General features: G+C 39.2%; 1 protein-coding gene across 5 annotated transcripts in view; it reads right to left on the bottom strand.

Annotated features, from left to right (window-relative positions):
- Positions 1-15,837: 15,837 nt before the first annotated feature.
- LOC125463239 (potassium voltage-gated channel subfamily A member 5-like) overlaps positions 15,838-21,933 on the bottom strand; it is a 250,377-nt gene continuing 244,281 nt past the window's right edge. For all 5 annotated transcript variants that reach the window (XR_009447229.1, XM_048554243.2, XM_048554244.2 and 2 more), the window contains one exon: positions 15,838-20,456. The gene's annotated coding sequence lies outside the window, so the exon portion shown is untranslated. The remainder of the gene's footprint in view (positions 20,457-21,933) is intronic.

Here is a 21,933-nt window from a genome sequence, read left to right as displayed (position 1 = left end):
AAGTCAAAGTGCTAGACATTTTGCTGTTTTGCTGGCACTGGTCAAATCGGTAGCAAAGACATCCATCTGATTCAAGAAGGAGCCCCATGAATACATTTGAATTAGGGTCCTGTCATATAGATTGGTTGACAGATTCATGCAGCTTAATGGATGGAAATCCCATTCTCTTCCTTCTTCCTGGAAAAGTATAAACAGCAAGTATAAAAACCATTGTAATAATGTGTGGGTCCTGATTCAAATCAGTAGGTTTTCCAACCTATGGCACAAAATTTCCTCACCAGTTCACTGAGCCGAATAAATTTCACAGAAATTACACAGAAAAAGTTATGTTTGGGTTGAATTATTCTGGACTTCATTAATCTCAGAGTAATGGAGAGATACTTCTAAATAATTTTCCAAACCTTTTAATACACATCCAGCTATTGCTCGAAGCAGCATGTCCAGTCTCTATCTAGAACTTTCTTTCTGAATCAGGAGTCAGCCACTTGACATACTAACCCCACCTGCAGGCTAAAGTAATCAAGCATTCAGAGATGTGATAATGGGAACTGCAGATGCTGGAGAATCCAAGATAATAAAGTGTGGAGCTGGATGAACACAGCAGGCCAAGCAGCATCTCAGGAGCACAAAAGCTGACGTTTCAGGCCTAGACCCTTCATCAGAGCTCTGATGAAGGGTCTAGGCCTAAAACGTCAGCTTTTGTGCTCCTGAGATGCTGCTTGGCCCGCTGTGTTCATCCAGCTCCACACTTTGTTATCAAGCATTCAGAGATAGTAGGAACTGCAGATGCTGGAGAATCTGAGATAACAAGGTAAGAGCTGGAGGAACACAGTGGGCCAAGCAGCATCAGAGGAGCAAGAAGGCTCAAATTTCAGGTCTGGACCCTTCCTTCTTCAGAACTTTTCGGCTCCTGCTCCTCTGATGCTGCTTGGCTTGCTGTGTTCATCCAGCTCTACACCTTGGTATCTCAGAATGCTAACCTGCACTTCATTCTCCACGTTCCCCTTCAATAACATACCTGCTTGTTTCCATCAGAAATGCTCTACGAAATATGTATGGCCTGCAGAAAAGATGCATAATGCATCTTGAAGGCAGACCCATTAATTTCAGCCCAAGTCTCTGCTCTGTCACAAAATAAAGGCCATGATGTGGAGGTGCCAGTATTGGACTGGGCTGGACAAGGTCAGAAGTCACACGACACCAGATTATAGTCCAACTGGTTTATTTGAAAGCACAAGCTTTCAGAGTACTGCCCTTCCTTAATCAGGTGAACTTCACCTTACAAAGGAGAAGTGCTTTGAAACGTTATATTTTCAAATAAACCGGTTGGACAATAACCAGGTGCCGTGTGACTTCTGACAAAACAATAGTGTCTGTTTATGGATTACAGATAACTATTATGCCATCTATTTCTCTCTCCCTGCTGTTATCAATATTGAGCAATATTCACGGTCTTCTCTTCCTCATTTTGCATTTGTTTTCAATTGGAGTCATGTTTAAAGATTACCTTTTCAGTTTACCCCTCGATTATTGGATGATTTGTTAGATTGCGTGGTAATTGAAAACATGAAGAATATTTTCTTGCTGTGAGTATGTGGCTGGCGTGGATTCAAGCCAAAACAAATGTTCAAAGGAATGAACAACCTACCTCCTGTAGATATCTATCTCTTACTCTAAGCTATACATATAAACCATAAACAACCTAAAAGGACCAGGCACAGAACTCCCTGGGTCACAATTTCAGGAAGTTTTCCAGGATTGAGGTTGCTGGTGCATTCTATTCTGATAGGAGTTCATGGGGTCAAAGAAGAGGGGACATTTCATTGGCATTGGGCAATGTTAGAATACTTAAGAAATAATTTGAATGAACAAATGAGCAATTTCAGTATCATTTTATAATGCACCTGTGAAGCACCTAGTGATGTTTTCTTGTATTAACAGTGCTACATAAATACATGTTATTGTTGCTGAAGACCTATAGGAATCTATTCACTCACTGCTTCTGAGAGTGGAAATGAGAGAGCGTCAGCAGCAACAGTCATTGGAAAATGGATTTGTATTCACAATTCTTTGCTGAGAGGTTCCTCTCTGTACTTTGAAGGTTTTCTAAATCACATCAGGATGGCTGCTGCTATCACTGTTTTAGGTTGGGCATTGGATGAGGAAAACATGGGCTGCAGCAACAAAGATTACACATTGAATGTTTTCAACAAGTTAGACATGTTCTTAAGACCACAGTAGTCAAAGGGTATGTGGAGTAAGTGGTGTACTGAGTTGAGTGATCAGTCATGATCATGTTGAATGGTGGAGCAAGCTGAATGGTCTATTCCTGCTCCTATTTTCTACGTTATTCTATTCACTCCCAGCTGTTTGCCTTTTCATATAAAGGTGGTAACTTATCTCCTTGTAGCATCAAAGAAACCACCAGAAGTGAATATTTGCTACCCATTTTCTTGAAGTTCCACCATTTTCTCAATGAATCTATTTATATCCTTGAGGAGACTGTGAGCACTTGATGCCCGGCCTAGTTACAGATTGTGAATATGTCAGAAAGTTGAAGCACAAAAGGAATAGGGAGTCCTAGTTTAGGATTCTCTTAAAGATAACATATAGGTACTGTTAGCAGTTGAGAAGGCAAATACAGTGTCGGCATTCGTTGTGAGTGGGCTAGAATACAAGAGCAGAGATGTTCTGCTGGATTTGGACGAGGTGTAGAGAACATTTTTGGGAATGATCCCGGGATGAAGGCCAAGTTATTAAAGGAGCAATCGAGTACTGGGTAGAGTTTAGAAGGATGAGGGTGGAATCTGATTGAAACTTACAGAATACAGAGAGGCCTGCATAGAGTGGACATGGAGAAGATGTTTCCATTAGTAGGACAGACTGGGACCTAAAGGCACAGCCTGAGAGTGAAGGGACAACTCTTCAGAACTGAGATGAGGAGGAATTTCTTCAACAAGAAAGTAGTGAATCAGTAGAATTCATTGCTGCAGAAGGCTGTGGAAACCAAGTCATTTGTGTATATTTCAGACAGAGGTAGATAGGTTTTTGATGAGTAAGAGATCAAGGGTTACAGGGAGAAGGCAGGAGAATGGGATTGAGAACATCAGCCATGATCAAATGGTGGAGCAGACTTAGGTTTTTGTGATCAACCATGGTCTGTTTTGAGTTACTTCACTTAAACTGAAGCAGCTGACCTGAACAATTTAAATGAGATCAACACTTCATCAGAGGAAATTAATTCAGCCTCAAAGCATAAGCAAACACTCAAAAGTTAGAATTTCTTCCATACATTTGCCATTTCTCTTGCTTTCCATCTGTTACCATGCCTGTGTCTTTCTGTTTAATGTCTATATTTGATTTGATTTTAATGAGCTGCAATAGATGAGATTCATTTAAACCTTTGTTGATCTCAGACAAATTTGAAATAAGTGGTCTGAGACGTGAGTGGGCACCTGAGGTTGTAAAACAAGGACGTTATGGAGAATTTAACAGGGTCAGCGCAACCTGTTTGGATAATAAAAAGTCAGATGAAGGGTCAGACCACACTGTAAGGTCCCTTGCACTGTGGGTGGTGTTTTAAGTGCCCCAAATTTACAAGCTTGATCCATACGCATAATATACACTTTGTTCCTCCCACAGTATAGGAAAAAGAGCACAGACTTCCAGTTAGAGGAATCTGAGGAGAGCCTGGGAATATTTACTGTGGAGGAAGAACACTCAGGAGAAATGTATTCAAGATCATTAAGTGGATGGTTATACCGACATCTGATAATATGCCCAAAGCTTCCATAAACCTCGCATCGAAAACTGGCTCAAACCTAGACTGAATTACTTTATGCACTGTGGAATGGACCCCAAAGGGAAATAAATGGTGGCAGCTGTAAGCATTGGAGTTTGTGAGGTGACCTTACAAAGTTTATGAAACAATGAGCGGTATGTATAGACTTAATGGTAGGTGTCTTTTCCCTAAGGTGGGGGATTTCAAGTCTAGGGAGCACATCTTTAAGAGGAGAGGAAAGAGATTTGAAAAAGACATAAGGGACAGTTTTTTTTACACAGAGGGTGGTGTGGAATGAGCTTCCTGGGGAAGTGATGGATGTGGGCACAATTACAACATTTATAAGATGTTTAGATATGTTTATGAATAGGAGAGGTTTGCAGGGATATGGGCCAGGAGCAGGTAGGTGGGACTAATTTAGGTCGGGATTATATTTGGGGTGGACTGGTTGGGATTATATTTGGGGTGGACTGGTTGGGATTATATTTGGGGTGGACTGGTTGGATCGATGGGTCTGTTTCCATGCCACATGGCTTTGAGACTATGACTGTATCAGTGAATTGGATGGACATCTGTTTAGTTAAACTGAATTGGACGAAGTGGTGCTATTCTTTTCTTAATGTCTGCTTGTACCACTCCTATCTTTTATGTATATTGGCAGCCACATGGGCAGGTCGAACATATCTCCACAGCTAACAAATCTATTCTTTAATTTCCTCATGTATTTTGGGAGATAACACATCAGTGACTGAATATTAAAACAGAGTATACATACAGTGCATGGATCTTCAAGTTCATTATTGGCATTGACTCCACTCATCCTTGTTCAATGATAACAATGTTTTTTTTTAAAAGCCATACAGAAAACACCCTTAATATGATAATTATAGAGAGGTTGTGTTAATTTTTAGCAGATATATTTACTTATTTACGTTATGTGGGTCTCAATTTTTATTAAGGTACCACCAGACAAGAGAACTCTTTCTACTAAACAGCAAGCAGAATTGCAAGGGCTGAATAACCTCATTCTGTGCTGCGAATGTCAATGGCCTGGTAATACATTGATTTCTAGACACATTGCCACATAATGTTTCCGCAGTGCAGCTGGGAGTTGTGCGTGAGATGCCTATGGAATCCCATCATAAAACGTTCAGAGGACCCTCCCCTCTGAACCACACGGACCTAACCACCTTCAATTATAAGAGATAATGTAAGGATTGTCATAATAAGTACAACATGATTTTGGAGGCAATGACCCAGACTTTTTTGTTTGTTTTTGTGATATTAATTGATACATATTGTCTTATGATCTCAGCTGTCATTAATATTGGACAAGTCAAGTTCCAGAGTAAAATCTGGTGGGGGGGGGGTGCGTTTGCTATTATTTAACAAGGTGGTCTTGCTCTGAAATATAAGCATGCAATGCTACAGATCCCGTTTAATAATAAAAAGAAATTTCTTAAACAGAAGACTAGAAGATTAAAAAGAAACAAGCTATTTACAAAGAACATAATCTGAAAAATTATAAAACACAGCAACATACAATATTACAGTCATCACAACAGCTTCCCTTTACAGTATTCAAACAGAGAGAATTTCCTTCTCCATCAGATCTATAACTTTGACTTAACTGTTGCTTTTTATTCTCAATCTTGAAAGTATGATAGCCTCTTCCTTGATGATTCACAAAACTGATCTTAGATTTTCTCAACTTCAAATAACACCATAAGGTTTCTAACCAAACACTTCTGATCTGTAATTTTCACATGAAAACCCTTCCTAACGTATTTCCTAACTTTTCTGAAATACTTCAATTCACTAGAAGAAACTATTTCATACATCCAACTTCAGAAATCACATGACACCAGGTTATAGTCCAACAGTTTATTTAAAATCACACAAGGTTTCAGAGCACAGCTGCTTTGTCAGGTGCTGCACCTGATGAAGGGTCTGAGCTCCGAAAGCTTCCGTGATTTCAAATAAACTTGTTGGACTATAGCCTGGTGTCATGCGACCTCTGACTCTGTCCACCCCAATTGAACGCCAGCACTTCCCATCATGGCATATATCCAACTTCAACCATGATTTCAGCAAAACTGAAATCAAAAGCTTGCCTAGCTATGAGGGAATGCTCCAAAGCAAAGAAAGGTCCCTTTCTGATCCTAACTGCAAGCTGGCTATTTGTCTTCAACAATTACTCTGGACACTCATCTCGCTCTCTCAATGCAAATTAATTCCCACTATCACACTAGGTATTTCTACCAATTTCAAAACAAAACATACCTACAGAAATACTGACAAGTTAATCATTAAACATCATTACATAAACAAATAAAAATCCACTTGCCAATCATTCAAAATCTAAGCGCTAAAATAAATGTTAGTAAAGTGTGTATAAGATATATTCTTCAAAATACGGGAGGGTACATGAGATCTTGGATTTAGTGTCTTCTCTGATAGACTGTTGCTCCAACAGCACAGCATTCCCTCACTGCCTCACTAGAGTATCAGGTTTCTAACCAATCACTTCTGAGCAGAAACCTTGATTTTTATTCCTGACTGATTGTGTTTGAAAGGGAGACTGTTAATCTAAACTGAGCCATCCTGAAAAGCCAACGTTGAGAGAAAGAGGATGAGGTAGGAGAGTCTGAGCTGGTACAGAGTATGCATGAGTCATGCAACAGTTGTATCCTGTGAAATCATTGTCTGTGACACTCATCAATATCTCTACTGTATATCTGACCGTCCTGTCAAAGAGAAATGAGAATTTGTCCCAGCAAGGTAAGACTGTTACCATTTATCATTATTTCACTTGGCTTTTGAAATGAAGTCAACATGTTATAGCACAATAGGACATGGGGACCTTCAATATTTTACACTGTCCCCAGGCATCTGGGAGATCGCTAGCTCCTATTTCTAATCGCAAGAGAGGCAAATTTCCACTCCTCTCCAATGTATCCTTCTCCGTAATTAAGGGCTAGCACCTGCATGGAATATATTTCTCTTGTTTATGTTCTCTGTTTCTTCTTTTATGACCAGTGATAGAGCCAGTTTCTGAATGAGTGTCCTGCCTGCTGGATGTTGTGTATTTCATGAGGGTGGCTACTAGACAGGAGTATAGAATTGTATAAAGAGGATGTTGAGTCTGGTCTGGAGGAGATGTAAGAAAGTGCAGAGAAAAAGAATCTTAGTTGTACACATCTTAGATAAATGGGTGTCAGGAACCCTGTGATGACATAGATTTAAGAAGCCAGATGAAGGGATGTCTGCTGGAGGATTTAGTTGAATATGAAAGTGTACCCTTCCTGAATAGGTGAGGCAGTTAAAGTGTTTCCTATAATGCCGGCCTTTTATACTTACAATGCTCCTGTGCCCGACCTCCTCAGCCAGCTCCAAGGTAGGCATCTTGCTGACAGCAATGGGTTTTTCCCCCTATTGCAGGGGCAGAGTATTTGTCTCTGGCTACTCACTAACCCCAGAAACACATAGAGGGAACTTTCATGAAAGACATCCTTTGCTCATCTCAAATCCATTTTTGAAACTTACATGCCTACATCTTAACACATGAGTCTTCCAAATCGCATCACTGGACTTGATCTTTAAATCCTAGAGTTGAGAGCAGATAATTCAGAATCACATTATTGTATTCAATTGTTCTGTGTTTGATTATGAAACTCTATTTACTGCTGATGCTAACTGTGCTCTATTAGTTAGGCCTGTGTGTGGTCCTAGGGAAGTAAACAGAGATGGAAGCTGGCTACTCAAAGCTGTCAGATTCATTAATGAGATGTAAACGTGAAGCAGACATTTTTAAAAACTGTGAATAAAAGCTGCTACGCACCTAGAAATCAGTGACATCTCTGCATGGCCCAGGGATATAAAATATACAACAGATAGAATCCTTGCTGCTATACACTGGATACCAAGCTCAGAAGTAAAATATTAATGAGTCATCTCAGCTAAAACATCATTGACAAGCATACTGAACTTTCTTCCCTGTCTCCCACACAATGTCAAACCGCAGCTCCCAAAGAGTAGTGTCGCCAATAATTGCCATATTGATTGTCCAGTTCATCCATTGGCTCAGTCGCTACATGCATAATCCAAGTATTTTCTCTATATGTGTTCTGGCTTCGATCCTAATGTAAGACAACATTCACCTTCTTTTGTTTCATTTTCACCAGAGAAAAAAATACAATGACAATGAAGTAATGCAGACAACCCTTTGATGTCTAACTTTTCTAATGTGTGATGACCCTACCTTACACCTCGAAACATCCAGGGAAACATGAAAAATATAAGCAGAGTGTGGCCTTGAACTCAAAACAAAAAAAAGTGGGAATTTAAGAAGTGATTCTGATCTACACATCCCACGGTGGAGTAAATTACCATGGGCCAGGCTTTGGAAAATCACAGCATTATCTACCATTTCTTCCAATGTGCTTCCTACTAGCACAGCTTTTGTACCCTTGAGTGGCAAGCTCCTTACTGTACCTCTCGAAGGAAGGACTTGTACTTGGAACAAAAACAGAAGTTGTTGGAAGCTCAGCAGGTCTGGCAGCATCTGTGAAGAAAAAAATCAGAAATAATGTTTCAGATCTGGTGACCCTTCCTGAGACCATTTATTTGGCTATTTTCATAATCTCATGATGTCTCATAACCAATAAATCAATTTTAAAGAATTGTCACAGCTACAAAAAGGTCAAAGCAGCAGTCAATATATGACCAGAATACAACATACTCATATACAACATGTACAAAACAAAATCAGTTTGTGTGGTATGGTAATTCTTTCTCAGCACTTAACATAGTAACATATTGTTTCCAAAGGGGTAAAGACTAACATAAAATAACACTAAAAGGGGTAGAATCAAGCAATGCCCTGTTAACAAGAAATCCCAGTTTTGTCTATTAGAATTATTTTGTTAACCATGTGAAGGGAGATGCTGCTCTCTGTTGTTCAGATTCTATAATGACACATACCAAAATGGAGCATAATGACTGGCAAATTACCGTGGCCGGCATCCACCTGATATATATGACAAACTCATGTTATTTTAATACAGATTGTAATCCATTAAAAATAAGGAGATTATCACTTGTACAAAAGCCACGTCACAGTATTGCCAGCAGTCGCAGAGTCATGGAGAGGTACAGCATTGAAACAGACCCTTCAGTCCAACTTGTCCATACCGACCAGATGTCCTAAATTAATCTAGCCAGCATTTGATCCATATCCCACTTAACCCTTCCTATTTATAAAACTATCCAGATGCTTTTTAAATGTTGTAATTGTACTAGCCTCCACCACTTCCTCGTTCCATACACACACCACCTTCTCCATGAAAATGTTGCCCCTTAGGTCCCTTTTAAACCTTTCCCGTTTCACCTTAATATATAGTCTCTACTTTTGGACTGTCAACCCAAGGGAAAAGACTATGTCTATTTACCCTATCCATGCCCTTCATGATTTTATAAACATCAATGAGGTCACTCCTCAGCCTCTTATGTTCTAGGGAAAATAACCCAAGTCTATTCAGCCTCTCCCTATAGCTCAATCCCTCTAATCCTAGCAAAATCCTTGTAACTCTTTTCTGAACCCTTTCAAGATTCATAACATCCTTTCTATAGCAGGGAGAACAGAATTGCACACAAGTGTTCCAAAAGTGGCCTAACAAACGTCCTTACAGCCACACATGACCTCCCAACTCCTACTCAATACACTGACTAATAAATTCAGTTGCGATATTATGTTTCATACCTGATTATAAGATTGTGCACACATTCTTTATGTTCAAATTTCTAGCTAGTGGTACCACAATGTTAAACTTCTGTAAGTATTCTCCTGATCCGTAGAAAACCCACAAAATATGAAAAAGATATGTTCTGTCTGGGATCTGAATAGTTGGGATTTGTGGATCTGAGAGAGTTAGGTCTGTTATAATCCTGCATTTATTACTTAGCCAGGGCCCAGTGACTGTCATTCTTTTCAAAACAAACACGATGAGAGATCCAGGGGCCTTACCATGACTGTGTGGTTTGGAACAAACCAAAATAATAAACTTCACTGCATAAAGTTACAGCACTAGAACCTATTTCTAACACACAGAATTAATGTGAATAAATATGGGTAATAGACTGTGATTGAATGCCTCATAGTATTCGTCAAATATGATATGAAATCAAAACAGATCCCACTGATTTTTCAGCATTTCACCACAGATATTAATGATATAGTTGGTCATCAAATCTCGGTAAATCACAATTCTTCACTTTTGATGATCAGGCCTTGAAACACTAAGTAGATTGTGATTATATTCATTGGAGTGCAGAAGATTGAGGAGGGGGTCTTATAGAAACATATAAAATTATGCAGGGAATAGATAAGATAGAAGTAGAGAGATTGTTCCCACTGGCAGGTGAAGCTAGGACAAGAGGGCATAGCCTCAAGATTAGAGCGAGCAGATTTAGGACTGAATTGAGAAGGAACTTCTTCACCCAGAGAGTTGTTAATCTCTGGAATTCCTTGCCCAGTGAAGTAGTTGACGCTATTTCAGTAAACGTTTTTAAAGCTAAGGTAGATTTTTATTTTGAACGTTAAAGGAATTAAGGGATACGGTGAGAACCCGGGTAAGTGGATCTGTGTCCACGAAAAGATCACCCATGATCTTATTGAATGGCAGAGCAGGCTCGAAGGGTCGAACGGCCTACTTCTGCTCCTAGTTCTAAATAAATACCACCTCAAGAATAGATCCATCCTGAGCTATCCTAATACCTGCTCCTGTTCTAGTCAATCACCCTCCTTTTCCTCTCCTAGACTCTAAACTGGACTGCAGTACTCATTCACAAACTCTTCACTGGCAGGTAACCTCACCAAACGAAAACAGCCCCAGTCTTTTCCATGAGCACTAATCTTGCTCGATGAGATTCAGCAAATGCTGCTTGTGGGGTTTTCAAGTACCTTCTCCATAATAATGCTCACAGACTTCTTCCAAGCTCCTCGTGGCTTCCCCAAACCTAGGCCAGTGACCTTTCTACTTTCTTAGTTCCCCAGGACAAGTCCTGACTCCAACACCTACCTGTGTACTAATTCTTTGAACGTTTTCCTGAGTTCTAACAGGACAGGGCCTTCCAAATTGTTCCTGAGTTCCCATGGAGCCTCCTACACAGAACCCATACAGCTTAGCTATCATCCTAATAGTACTGCTACCTACTGCAGTCCTAACATCGAGTCTGCATGAATCTGTTTCTCCAAATCCATGCAACCTTGTGGTTAATCAAATTGTAGATATATCAATAACTGGTACCATAGTATACTCTTTCTTTTTGTCGGACAGCTGTGTTGTTTAATTTTGTTTTAAAATGGTCTTAAGTAGTTAGGACACTAGTGACACTGTGAGGTTACCATGAATTTAATGATAATTGTTTTTGTTCTCTGTGTGGCTTATTTAGGCCATAACTTTAAAACTTGTATAATATCCAACAACCAGGCCTCAAAATAACTTTCAAATGTTTCTAACATTGCTTCCTTTTGCCCTGGAGGTAATTCAAAGGTCCTAGCCCCCATCCTTTGCCCTTCCTTCTTAATGCCAACTCACCTGATATCCACAATGGGAAGTCCTTAGAATGCATACTATCATTGTCTTTTTGATGATATGACTGTAAGATAAAAACTGTTATTGACCTAAATAAGAGTCAGTACATTCAACTAATCCCTTATGAAAGCAATAATTTCACTTAAGTGTTTAAGTGCTTAATCTGTTATGTCAGCAAATGTCTCCATTCTGTAAGCAGCTGGAGATTTCCATCAAAATGGTAACTTGATAGGTGATTGTGAAAGTGACGGTTTAATAAAACACCCATGTAACACAAATCCTATAATGGTTTTGCATGAACAGGCCCCTCTGAAATTCCTAAAACTCCACACATGAATTCATGGCCAGTAATATGTTGCAAAGGAAGGTGAGTCATCTTAGGTTAAAAAATGGAAGAACGGTGTCTGGGGGTGTCGTAAGCTAAAGGGGTTTATGCAGCCAAGGAGGAGAAAGGACATGAATGTATTTAAACACAAGAATGAGACTTAAATTAGAGATGTATGGGGTTCAGTGCTGGAGTACTGGGATATAACCTATTTAGGAACAGAAATGAAATTAACACAGGTCTACAGGAATGGATCAAGCACTGGTTCTTCCTTCTATGAAAAATAAAGTTAATCTGGTGTGAGTTATCAAGTGGATAAGAACAGGAGGATACAGATTTCTTTGTGGATTAGATGGAGTTGTAACACTGGATTATTTTTAGCGCAACATATTGAATGTTTTAGTATGTGCAAAAGAATTGATAGGTTTTTGTTTGGATCCAATGTGATCTGTTTCTGGAGAAAATCTCACAGAGCTCACCTGTTTGAAATTATTGACAGTGCTCTCTCTGATTTTCAACTTGCTGATTGGTTGTTACTGAAATAGCTGGGCAGTTTGGAAGTTGACCTGTGTGCATTTAAGTGTTGCCTACAGAAAGTAGTTAGCCAACATAAAAAGTGCATAGAACGAGGAAAAATGCAGAACTTTCTTGACTTTATGAAGACATTTGCAGTTGAGTGCTTTCTTTAGGAAATTAAATAAGACTGGTGCAGTCTATGTTAATGTACTTACAGAGGAGCAATGCTAATAGACTGAATGATCTTTGTTCAATTTATGATTTATCATGTCCTTGTATTAGAAGCAAAAGGATTAGATTCAGAACACTCAACCTTTTAGGGAACTTGGTTAGGAAAGGGCAAGTTGTGGCTTTCTGCATTCCTCTGATAAAATAAGAACACTTTTGGATGATGATTGTATATTGTTATGAAGATGTGTGATCTTGAATATTTGAAATAAACACTTCATAAAACAGAATACTCTGGTGTTAAGAACAAAGTATAACTTTAATGTACATTATGTTGTTTATCTAGAAGGGAAGAAGATGGTTATGAATGTGAGAGTTTCGGATGCTTAGGGGATTAGATAAACTGTCTAGAGAGTCAGAATAATCCAGTCAGTCAGTTAATCTCTGCACCAGAGCGTGAAACAAGGCAGAAAAGAATCAGTTCTCCCCTTTAACCTTGCTCATCATAATACATATCAATGTGAATTCACAAAGAGTATTGTACACCTTCTGTTATACTTGCAAATATTCTGCCCTTTTCATTGTTTAATCCACTCACCACCAAGTCTAAATTGGACCCCTGCACCAGTGTTGAGGAAAGAATTATAACAACCTTGGGGATATCTTACCATTTCTCGGTAGTCAATAGTGGCATTACTTTTGATGATTGATGTTGGAAGTTCACATCCTCTAATGTACTTATAACTTTTAATATTTAATGGTTGGGATGTGGATGCCACAGGCTGGGCTGATCTGTATTGCATTTTTAAGAGTCACTGGACTCAAAACTTAACTTTGTTTTCTCTCCACGGATTCTGCCACACAGAGTTGCTCCAGCAGTTTCTGTTTTTGTTTGTTTCAGATCTCCACCATCTGCAGCCCTTTGTTTTATTCCTGTTTTATGGAGCTCTTTCAAGTCTTCAAGAGGTTCACTGTGATGGTCGGTGGGGGGGGGGGGTGCAGAAGGGGGAAACAGGAAGCTGGAATATTTCGGCCAATTGTAAAAGATTACAGTCAAGCATGAAAATTTATTCTGCCAGGAATAATCAAGTCACAGGAACTATAGAAAGGGTGTTCCCTACTTTCTGAAGGCCTATTGGGCGGGAGCATGGCCCTGGTGAATGGAGATAACCTTAGTAAAAATGATGGGTGGAATCAGTCCTGATGCTGAACAATACATGCTAAAATTTAATAATTTGCCCTTTCCTAACCCAGGTTCTCTAAAAGGTTGAATGTTCTGAATCTAATCCTTTTGTTTCCAATACAAGGACATGATTAATCATAAATTGAACAAGAGAAATTTAGGAGAATCATGTCAGAACTCAAATGAAACCTTTCTCGACATTGGGAGCAACAAGGCACATTTTTGAGCTGAGCCAAGATTCTCACTGTTGTGCGATGAGAAGTCACTTAACAGCAATTATTGCTCATTGTCAGGCTCATAACCACTGAATCTCACCTCATTGCTGTGCAATCCTATTCTACCACCCACCATATATAAGCTAGGCAATAAAATCAGAGCGGGTACCTGGTGACTTCAACTTGCTGCTTGCTCCTCCCAACATCCATCTTGGACGTCTGGTACCAAAGCCACAGGGTACACTCCAGGCAGTGGCCAGGCACACAACACTCCTCCACAGACACTGTCATCTGATACATGCCAGCCTTGCTCTACCACCATGGCACATCTCCGATCCATTGACAACGTACTTCTGTGCTTCAATGCTAAATGTTTGGGCCATGCTGGCATCTCTAATTGCAATGCTGCTGCAAGGGCATTTTGCATGCATGGGGCAGGCACCCATCTCATGGACTGGACCAGGCGGCCTCTCAGAGCTGCTTGCTTGTCTTCACAGTGCTCACTCACTTAGCACCTCCGCATGTAAGCTCAGAGCATCCCTTCTGCATCTTGACTCGTCTTACCTTTTAGCGCTTTGCCTCCTCAGCCAGAGTTAACAGTGCACAGCACTTCTGCCTTGCCTTACCTTTTACTGCAAACACAAAGCCAGCGACGTTGTCCTAGATCTCAGCCATTCTCAGTCAAGGGAGTGGACATGTTGTCATATGGCACTGTCCCACATCAATCTCACACTCACCCTATCTGCCAACAGCATGTGCAGCAAACACACTGCACTCACCTCAAGCAAACAGCATTATGTTAAAAGTGAGGGGAAGTGGTGCTCAGTTACAATGAGCCTTCAGTGAAGGAGTCCCAGCATAGTAGGTCAAGGGCAGCCTCTGACATCAGTCCCAGGACTTGGGGCGAATGCAAGGAGCTGAGTTTTAGGGTCTCCCTATCCATTTGTAGGCTGTTTCCTCCTGGAGTGAGAGAAAAGCAGGGACTGAGGGAGAGGAAAGTGGGTGACACAGCTGTTGGCATGCTGCAGCTAGTGGTGAGGCAGCTCATGTGAGTAAGTAGGAGGAGCAGAGAACATAGCTATGAGGGAATTAGGGTGGATGAGAGCAAATGAGGGAAAATGGTGCAGGCAATAGTGAGAGTGGTAGAGCATGAGCCTTTGTGAGAGGTGGGTACAGTAGCAGGGGTAGAGTGAGTGGCATTTACACTGGCAGAGTGGAGAAAGTCATTGCTACACTGCTGGGCATGCCTCCAAATGGCTGAGAATGCACTTACCTGGTTGGCGACCCCAGACAGGGCGATAGCAGGATCTGGTGTTATGGCTTCCTCTGCCAGTCTTGAGGGAAGAAGATGTTCTCCCCCCACACCACCCCGTCCAGCAGGATCTCCAGATGTTTTCCAACACCAGTTTCCTCTTATCTGCCACTTCCAGGGAACATGGCACAAACTGTGCAGGCCAGCTGTGGGCAGACAGTACTTGCCTGGATCCACAATGGCCTTTTACAGATGGTACAAGTGCCAGGGATCAGTGGTGAGTACATTTAATAATGACAAGTGGGAGAACTGGGCTCACAGTGGATGAGAGAGGTGCCGTGGATGCATGATAAGGCAAGTGTAAAGTGATGGTGTGAGAAAACTTGCTCGACCTCATGGAGAGGGACCCCCACACAATGAAGCCTAATGAAAATTAGACTTAGCCAAAAAATTGTAAAAATTAGTGTTGTATATTAGTTTGCGAAAGATTCATTTCCTACAGGCTATTATGCATTTTCTAATGAACAAGATGGATCATATGAACCAGGTCTAGAGAAATAAATAAAGATATTTGTGGTAGTTCAATTTCTTCTGATAGTTCACTGTGGATTTTAGCACATTCACTAATCTGAATAACATAAAGGTATAAGGTGCTGTTAAAATACTGTGCAAAGGAAGTCAATGTTACTGTTTTAAACACCGTAGTGTTGGAAAAAATTAAACTCACTTACAAATTCTGTTATATGTAATCAAGTTAGTTCCAGAATAATGCAGGCTTAAACAACATTTTATTTTTGTTTATTATTGTCAACAGAGCATACTTCGATAATATGCACTTAATTGTTTATCACAATCCACTAGCTCCACACTGACAAAGAGATCTACTAGAAACAAAGATGTCAATTTTTATAGCTATATGTTTTTCTATATATTGTGCATTACAGAATGCCGGCATTACGGAGTGCCATATTGAGCAACACAACATGGAAGGATGTCAAGTATTTGCAACCACCTGTTTAAATCAGAAAAAAAAAAGTATTAAAAGGTTCCTTGGGGAACAATATTGAATTGGTTCTGATCTCAGGTTTGTGTATGTTAATAGATGTATTTGCGCCACATACAGTAAGATCATTGGTTTGCATTATTAATTCTCAATCAGTAGACTTAAAGTCAGTTGTAAATGCAAAATGACTTATAGATTTAATTCTCAAAAGTCTTTCAATATTCAGTTAGGCACACATCAACTATTTGTAAAAGTCTGTGAACAAGATTAACGGTTACACCCATCTGTGTGAGGAAATGTCTAACTATGCAAATTTTCAATATCTTCACTTTAATAATGAAATAATTGGGATCTCAGGAGACTTATACACAATAAATGTACTTGCACTGAGGAAATAATTAGAATGAATGCTTTTAAAGACTGGCTTTTACAAGTTTCGGCACAGAGGCTTTTTTTAACCAGAAATGTACATCGGAAATTGGCGGGCTGTATATAGCCAAATCTTAAAAAACTCAGGGATTTCAGGTTTCAGGAAGAGGTGCATCTAACATTCTCTCGATGATTGTCACTGGGTAAAGCCTGATGTCTGCAGCGCCAACTCATAAAATAGCCATTTAGTACTTTGCACTTGAAAGGAGTTTGTAAATTATAATTCGAGAGATTTAAAAATAAATGTTTTCCAGAACTGTAATGAGAACTGGATTTTTTCAGAAAGTAAGGAAAGATCAGGTCAATGAACCATTAAAAAAAATAAATTATTGTAGCTTTAATGTTGATTGTGCAAGCTGGATCCAAACAAACAGTTTATTTCCAATGATTTGAATTATAGGATATGTAATTTAGAGATTTAGCTATTTAAAAAGAATAAATAATAGATCTCACTCGATAAAAGCATACTGCAGATCAGCTCAATCTTCAAAGCCTTCCCAAAACTGCATCAATAAATTAACTGCAGAAATTTGTATAAACTTACAAAGCTCTTTCCTGCTTTCAGTTGTCTGTCATCTGCCTACTGTACCTTTCAGTTGCTGTCAGAAAATGATGGGATCTCAATGGGGGAGTGATCTATTCCTTTTTAATTGCACATCATTCTGTTTTCTGCTAAATGATTGAATCAAAATTGACTTCTAAAGATGCAGCTTTACAATAATGCATTTTATCTTTCTAGATTGGTTATAAACCAATGTTGTGCCTTTTCCAGAAGTCTCATGCAAACTGTGACTATCTCACCTTCGCTCTAGTTTAAAATAGTGCAGGAGCTTTACATTTTGTTTTGTATTTATGGCCATGAGGTGAATTCAGCTTGATGAAGATAAATATTTCTATGTTTACAATCCATTGTTAACATTAAGTATTTCTTGGTCAGAAAAGATATCATGTTGTATTTGTTCCCTGACCCGAAGGTAAGTAAAACATCTGAGTCATGTTATTATGATATTACCATCCCAAATCCCACCAGTGAACTAACTTCAATCTCCATCAGTGTGACAGCTCTGATTTCAACAAAGCTGTGCTCAGTTCTTTGTGCAGCAAGACTCTTTGACAAATAAACAGCTTGGTTATGAACATATGGTCTCCAGAACGTCAGGTAAAGCTGTTGCAGCCATCTTACACAGGGATTTGCTTTTCGATGTGCCTTTGTAAGATTCGAAAATGAAATATAATGACCTAAACCCCAAGGGTCTTTATATCTCTCTGAAGGTTCCATCTTCTTTCCACCTAATTTTTTTTCAATGAAATATAAATGAAAGAACTGATCGGACATTTATGGTGAATTTTGATATTTGATAATTATATAATGGAACATAGGTCTGCCCCTGTATCCCACAGTATTCAACAGCTTGCTCACTTAAAAAAACTTTACATTTATTACAAGTCAAGAAAATAAATATATTATTGCTTTTATTGATAATACAGTGTTGTAATACTATTTGTAAATTGTTTTAGTGCAATAAAAGATCCTGTATAGAGTTGCTGGAGTATAACACGTTCTTGTTGAAGCAATAAAATTTCTGATTTAAATAATTTGTCACAGGTGAATCTCCTAACACAGGAAGATGCCATTCAGGTCATTCAATCTGCGCTGGCATTCTGAAAGAATGATCTATTTAGTCCCTCTCCCCTGCTCTTTCCCCACAACCCTGCATTTGTTTCTTTTCAAGTATATTTCCAATATCCTTTTGTTGATTATTATTGAATCTACTCCACCCTGTCCCTCTGAAACAGATAAAAGCAGTGAAATATAGAACTGGAACTTAATACAATTACAAGTTTTTATCTGTAGAGACAGATGTCAGCAACCAATTGCCATCAAATACAGAAAGATCGGTTTGCGTCTGCGCCTATAAAATTATTTTTAATTGACCCGTTTGGACATGTGTTAACGCCCCTAGTACAGAGTTAGGGACACTATAACTGCACCAGAAAGGCCCTTTCCGAGTTAGTACCTACAACCAAAAAACAATTGGACGCCAAATTAATATACATTTAACATCTTCACAAACTTGATACTTCAAAGAAATTTCCATATCACCCCCTCTCTGATTCTTCTCTCAAATAATTTAAATCTCTGTCTTCTGTTCACTGCAATCCCAGTCAGTGGAGATGGCTTCACTGGATTTGCACTAACAAATTCCTGTGAAATCACCCTATAAACGTCTCTGCTGTGAGAAAGATCCCAGCAAATCTCTTTTTAGATGTTATCCCAAATTATGTCCTTGAATTAGTTCTTTGTAGAGTCTCAGTGTACTATAAAAATCTGCTCTCAGCTGCTGACCCACTTCACATTCGTATAGAGATGAATGGAAATAGTGCTCACAGACAACTGCTGACTTCAGCGATGTCCACTCATTGTTAGCCCTAGCCAGCTTTCCACATAAAGACCCAGTCACCAATTTTATAGATTCTCAATCTTAACAACTTTGTAAAAATATCCAACTTATATTATGCACAACAATAAATTGAAAGAAGTGTTTCAAATATATATTGTATCTTGAGAGTTTAAAGCAAGGAACAGCATTCATCAGTGTTACGACGGTACAGCTGTTGTGGCATTGCATCAGCACTAAATTGTCATATACATGTAGATGAGGCCAAACTAGCTCCTGAATAAGTCACAGACGTTGTCCTCAAAAAAACTTGGACTGCCTTGTTCTGATATTATCCTAAATTTGGAGTCAGGTTTAATTTACCCAAAACTTTGATGCTGTTGTAATACAAACCCCTTGACCTCATCACAAAGCTGGCACCAGGCATGCATCTGAAATTAATAAAGCTGCTCTATAAATTCCAGAACTAATGGGACAAGCCTTTGAAGAAAAGTTGACCCTGGGTCATCTCTCTCGTAAGGATAAAGCCATGGTATTATTTAATGGAAGGCTTAAAATCTGATTAGGATCTACAGAATATAAATTCAGTTAATGGTTTGCATCACAATGAAGTGATCGCTCAATTTAAGAGAAATACAGAAGTAAAATTTGGGCAATGGCTTATTGTAAATGGGTACCAACATGTGTAACATGCTGCCAACAAGAGTGGAACAAGGAACTATGACGAGGGTCACAAATGATAGAACAAGGTCCTCACAGCAAATACATTCTGAATTATCATACATATAAAGAAATCTTGTGTGAAATTAGATTGGTAGGGTAATAATTTGCATCTGGAATATTTTACCAATGAAACAGAGTAGTTTTAGAACACTCATGGTGAAAAGGCCACATTACAATTAGGTTGAAATTCCACAATTGGGAGATTTTCTGACATATAAGTGGACATGGGATCAGGTTCTAGTGTTTTACTCTGAGGTCATGCAATTAAACTTTTACATAGCTCATGAGACTTAACAGTAATGCAGAAAACTCAGACTACTGTGGTGTATTAGCTAGAAAAGTTTTAAGATAAATACTGGAAAGGAAATATTTACAGGGCTACAGGTAAAAGGCACAGGGGAGTGGCACTAAGTAAGTTGTTCCTTGAGTGGGCTAGCATGGAAACAACTGGCAGGATGGCCTTCTTTTTGTGCTTTCACCATTCTGGGATTCTACAATTCCATTCCTAACAAGACTCAATGAAATTGTTTTTAAAACTTTTTGATTGCATACATTACATTCATCTCCATACTGTAAAGTAAAATAAATCAAATCTGAATTTGCTATGATATGTTGGAACCAACTCTAAAAATATATCTTCAGCTCAGAGTGATTTTACTAGAATCTGTGATGATGGGTCATCTTTTAAAATCTTGCAGTCTGAATGGTCGCAAGAAAAGGAGCTCATTCTTGCATGAGTTCTGGTTCCAGAAGGCACAGTCATGGTAACTGAGGACACTTAAAGCAGTGGAAGTGAATCTTTTCTTGAAGCTGTTGATGAAGTCAGCCATCAGTAGAGCGTCAGCACGTGCAAAATAGATTCAACTACTGAAAAACAAAAAGAGAAAGAGAGCTATAGAGAGACACATTTGAATAATAGTTGCTGTGTGAGTATTTTGAGGAAATCCAAAGCTGGAATGGCCTTTGTCAAACAAACTGAAGGAAAGGTACAAAACAGAAAGTGCTGGAGAAACTCAGCAGGTGTGACAGAATCTGTGTAGAGAGAAACAGTTAGCGTTTTGAGTCCAGTGACCTTTTGTAAAATGGAGATATGGTGAAATGTTGATATTAATGCCGATAATGGGGAGGGGTGGGAGTGGATGTTTGGAGGAGGGGAGTGAGTTTAAAAGATGGACACAGTGCGGAGAGAAAAAAAGAAGTAAAAAGGGAAGCAAACAAAGAGATTGCTGATGATAAGGTTGGAGAGCGGGAAATGCTGAATGGGTGCAAATAGTAAGTGGGAGCAACCGCAGAGAACAGCCTTTGGGAGCGGGCGACAAACATTGAGGAAGGTGTTCATGCTCTGAAACTGTTAATGTCAGTATTGAGTCCTGAAGGCTATAAGATATCTAGGTTCTTCCAGCTTGCATTGAGCCTTGCTGAGCACTGCAGCAGACCTGAGACAGAAATATTGCCATGGCAACATGGTGATGAGTGAAGTGCCAGGCAACTGGAAGCTTAGGGCAAGTTTTACAGACAGACCAGGAGTGTTCTATAAATTGGTCCCTCACATTTACTATCTAATGCCACCAAAATAACCTTTATGGGCTTTTTTTCTGCTTTATGTTATGCTTGCAGTAGCTATATAACCTTAAAGATGAAGTTCAAGTGCCTCTCTGTTTTCCAGAAGGTGCCCAGCTCCCTACCATGCCACATCCAACTTTCCAGCGTCCTTGAAAAATTGATCTACTCGGCATGAATCAACTTCTACCCACAAGGCCTACTTCGGCAACACTTTTGTTTTGTAAATCTCCAAAAAACGATTTCTCACACGTACGCTGCTTGGTTGCTAACACAAATACAGTCTTTTCTTTTGCTGTAGAAAGCAGTAGCCATTTCTTTCTCTCTCCATTTTTCTGTGTCTCTGTCTCATAAAGCAACTGTACCTATCATTTGTATTTCAAAAGGAATCCATTAGAGATCACATGAAAAATTAGCCTAATCACCATCCCCTGTTCCAGAAGATTCTATTTTATCTTAAATTAAAGGACAGAGTTTAAACATAAGCATTTTGTGAAGCTGAAAGTTTATAACAATGACAAGTCATGATTGCAAATTGATGATTACTAATTGTTCCAAAGATATCTGTGGTAACTACTGAATTGTTGCTATCTTTGATGAACTTCAAAATAGTTATTGTACATGCAAAAATTAGAAATCATGATCAAGGATATACATTTGGTTGTTTGACAAAAAAACCTTGAAGCTGATTGACATGAGGTGGCATGACATAAATTACTTGTCATCACTGCCTGTTGGTTTCCTGCAGGGGAGATACAGTTCTGTAAAAATGACATGAGAGTAT

Source organism: Stegostoma tigrinum, chromosome 25 (genome assembly GCF_030684315.1).
Source record: "Stegostoma tigrinum isolate sSteTig4 chromosome 25, sSteTig4.hap1, whole genome shotgun sequence".
Classification (NCBI taxonomy): domain Eukaryota; kingdom Metazoa; phylum Chordata; class Chondrichthyes; order Orectolobiformes; family Stegostomatidae; genus Stegostoma; species Stegostoma tigrinum.
The sequence above is the reverse complement of the archived record's forward strand: the minus strand, read 5'-3'. Positions and strand labels throughout refer to the sequence as shown.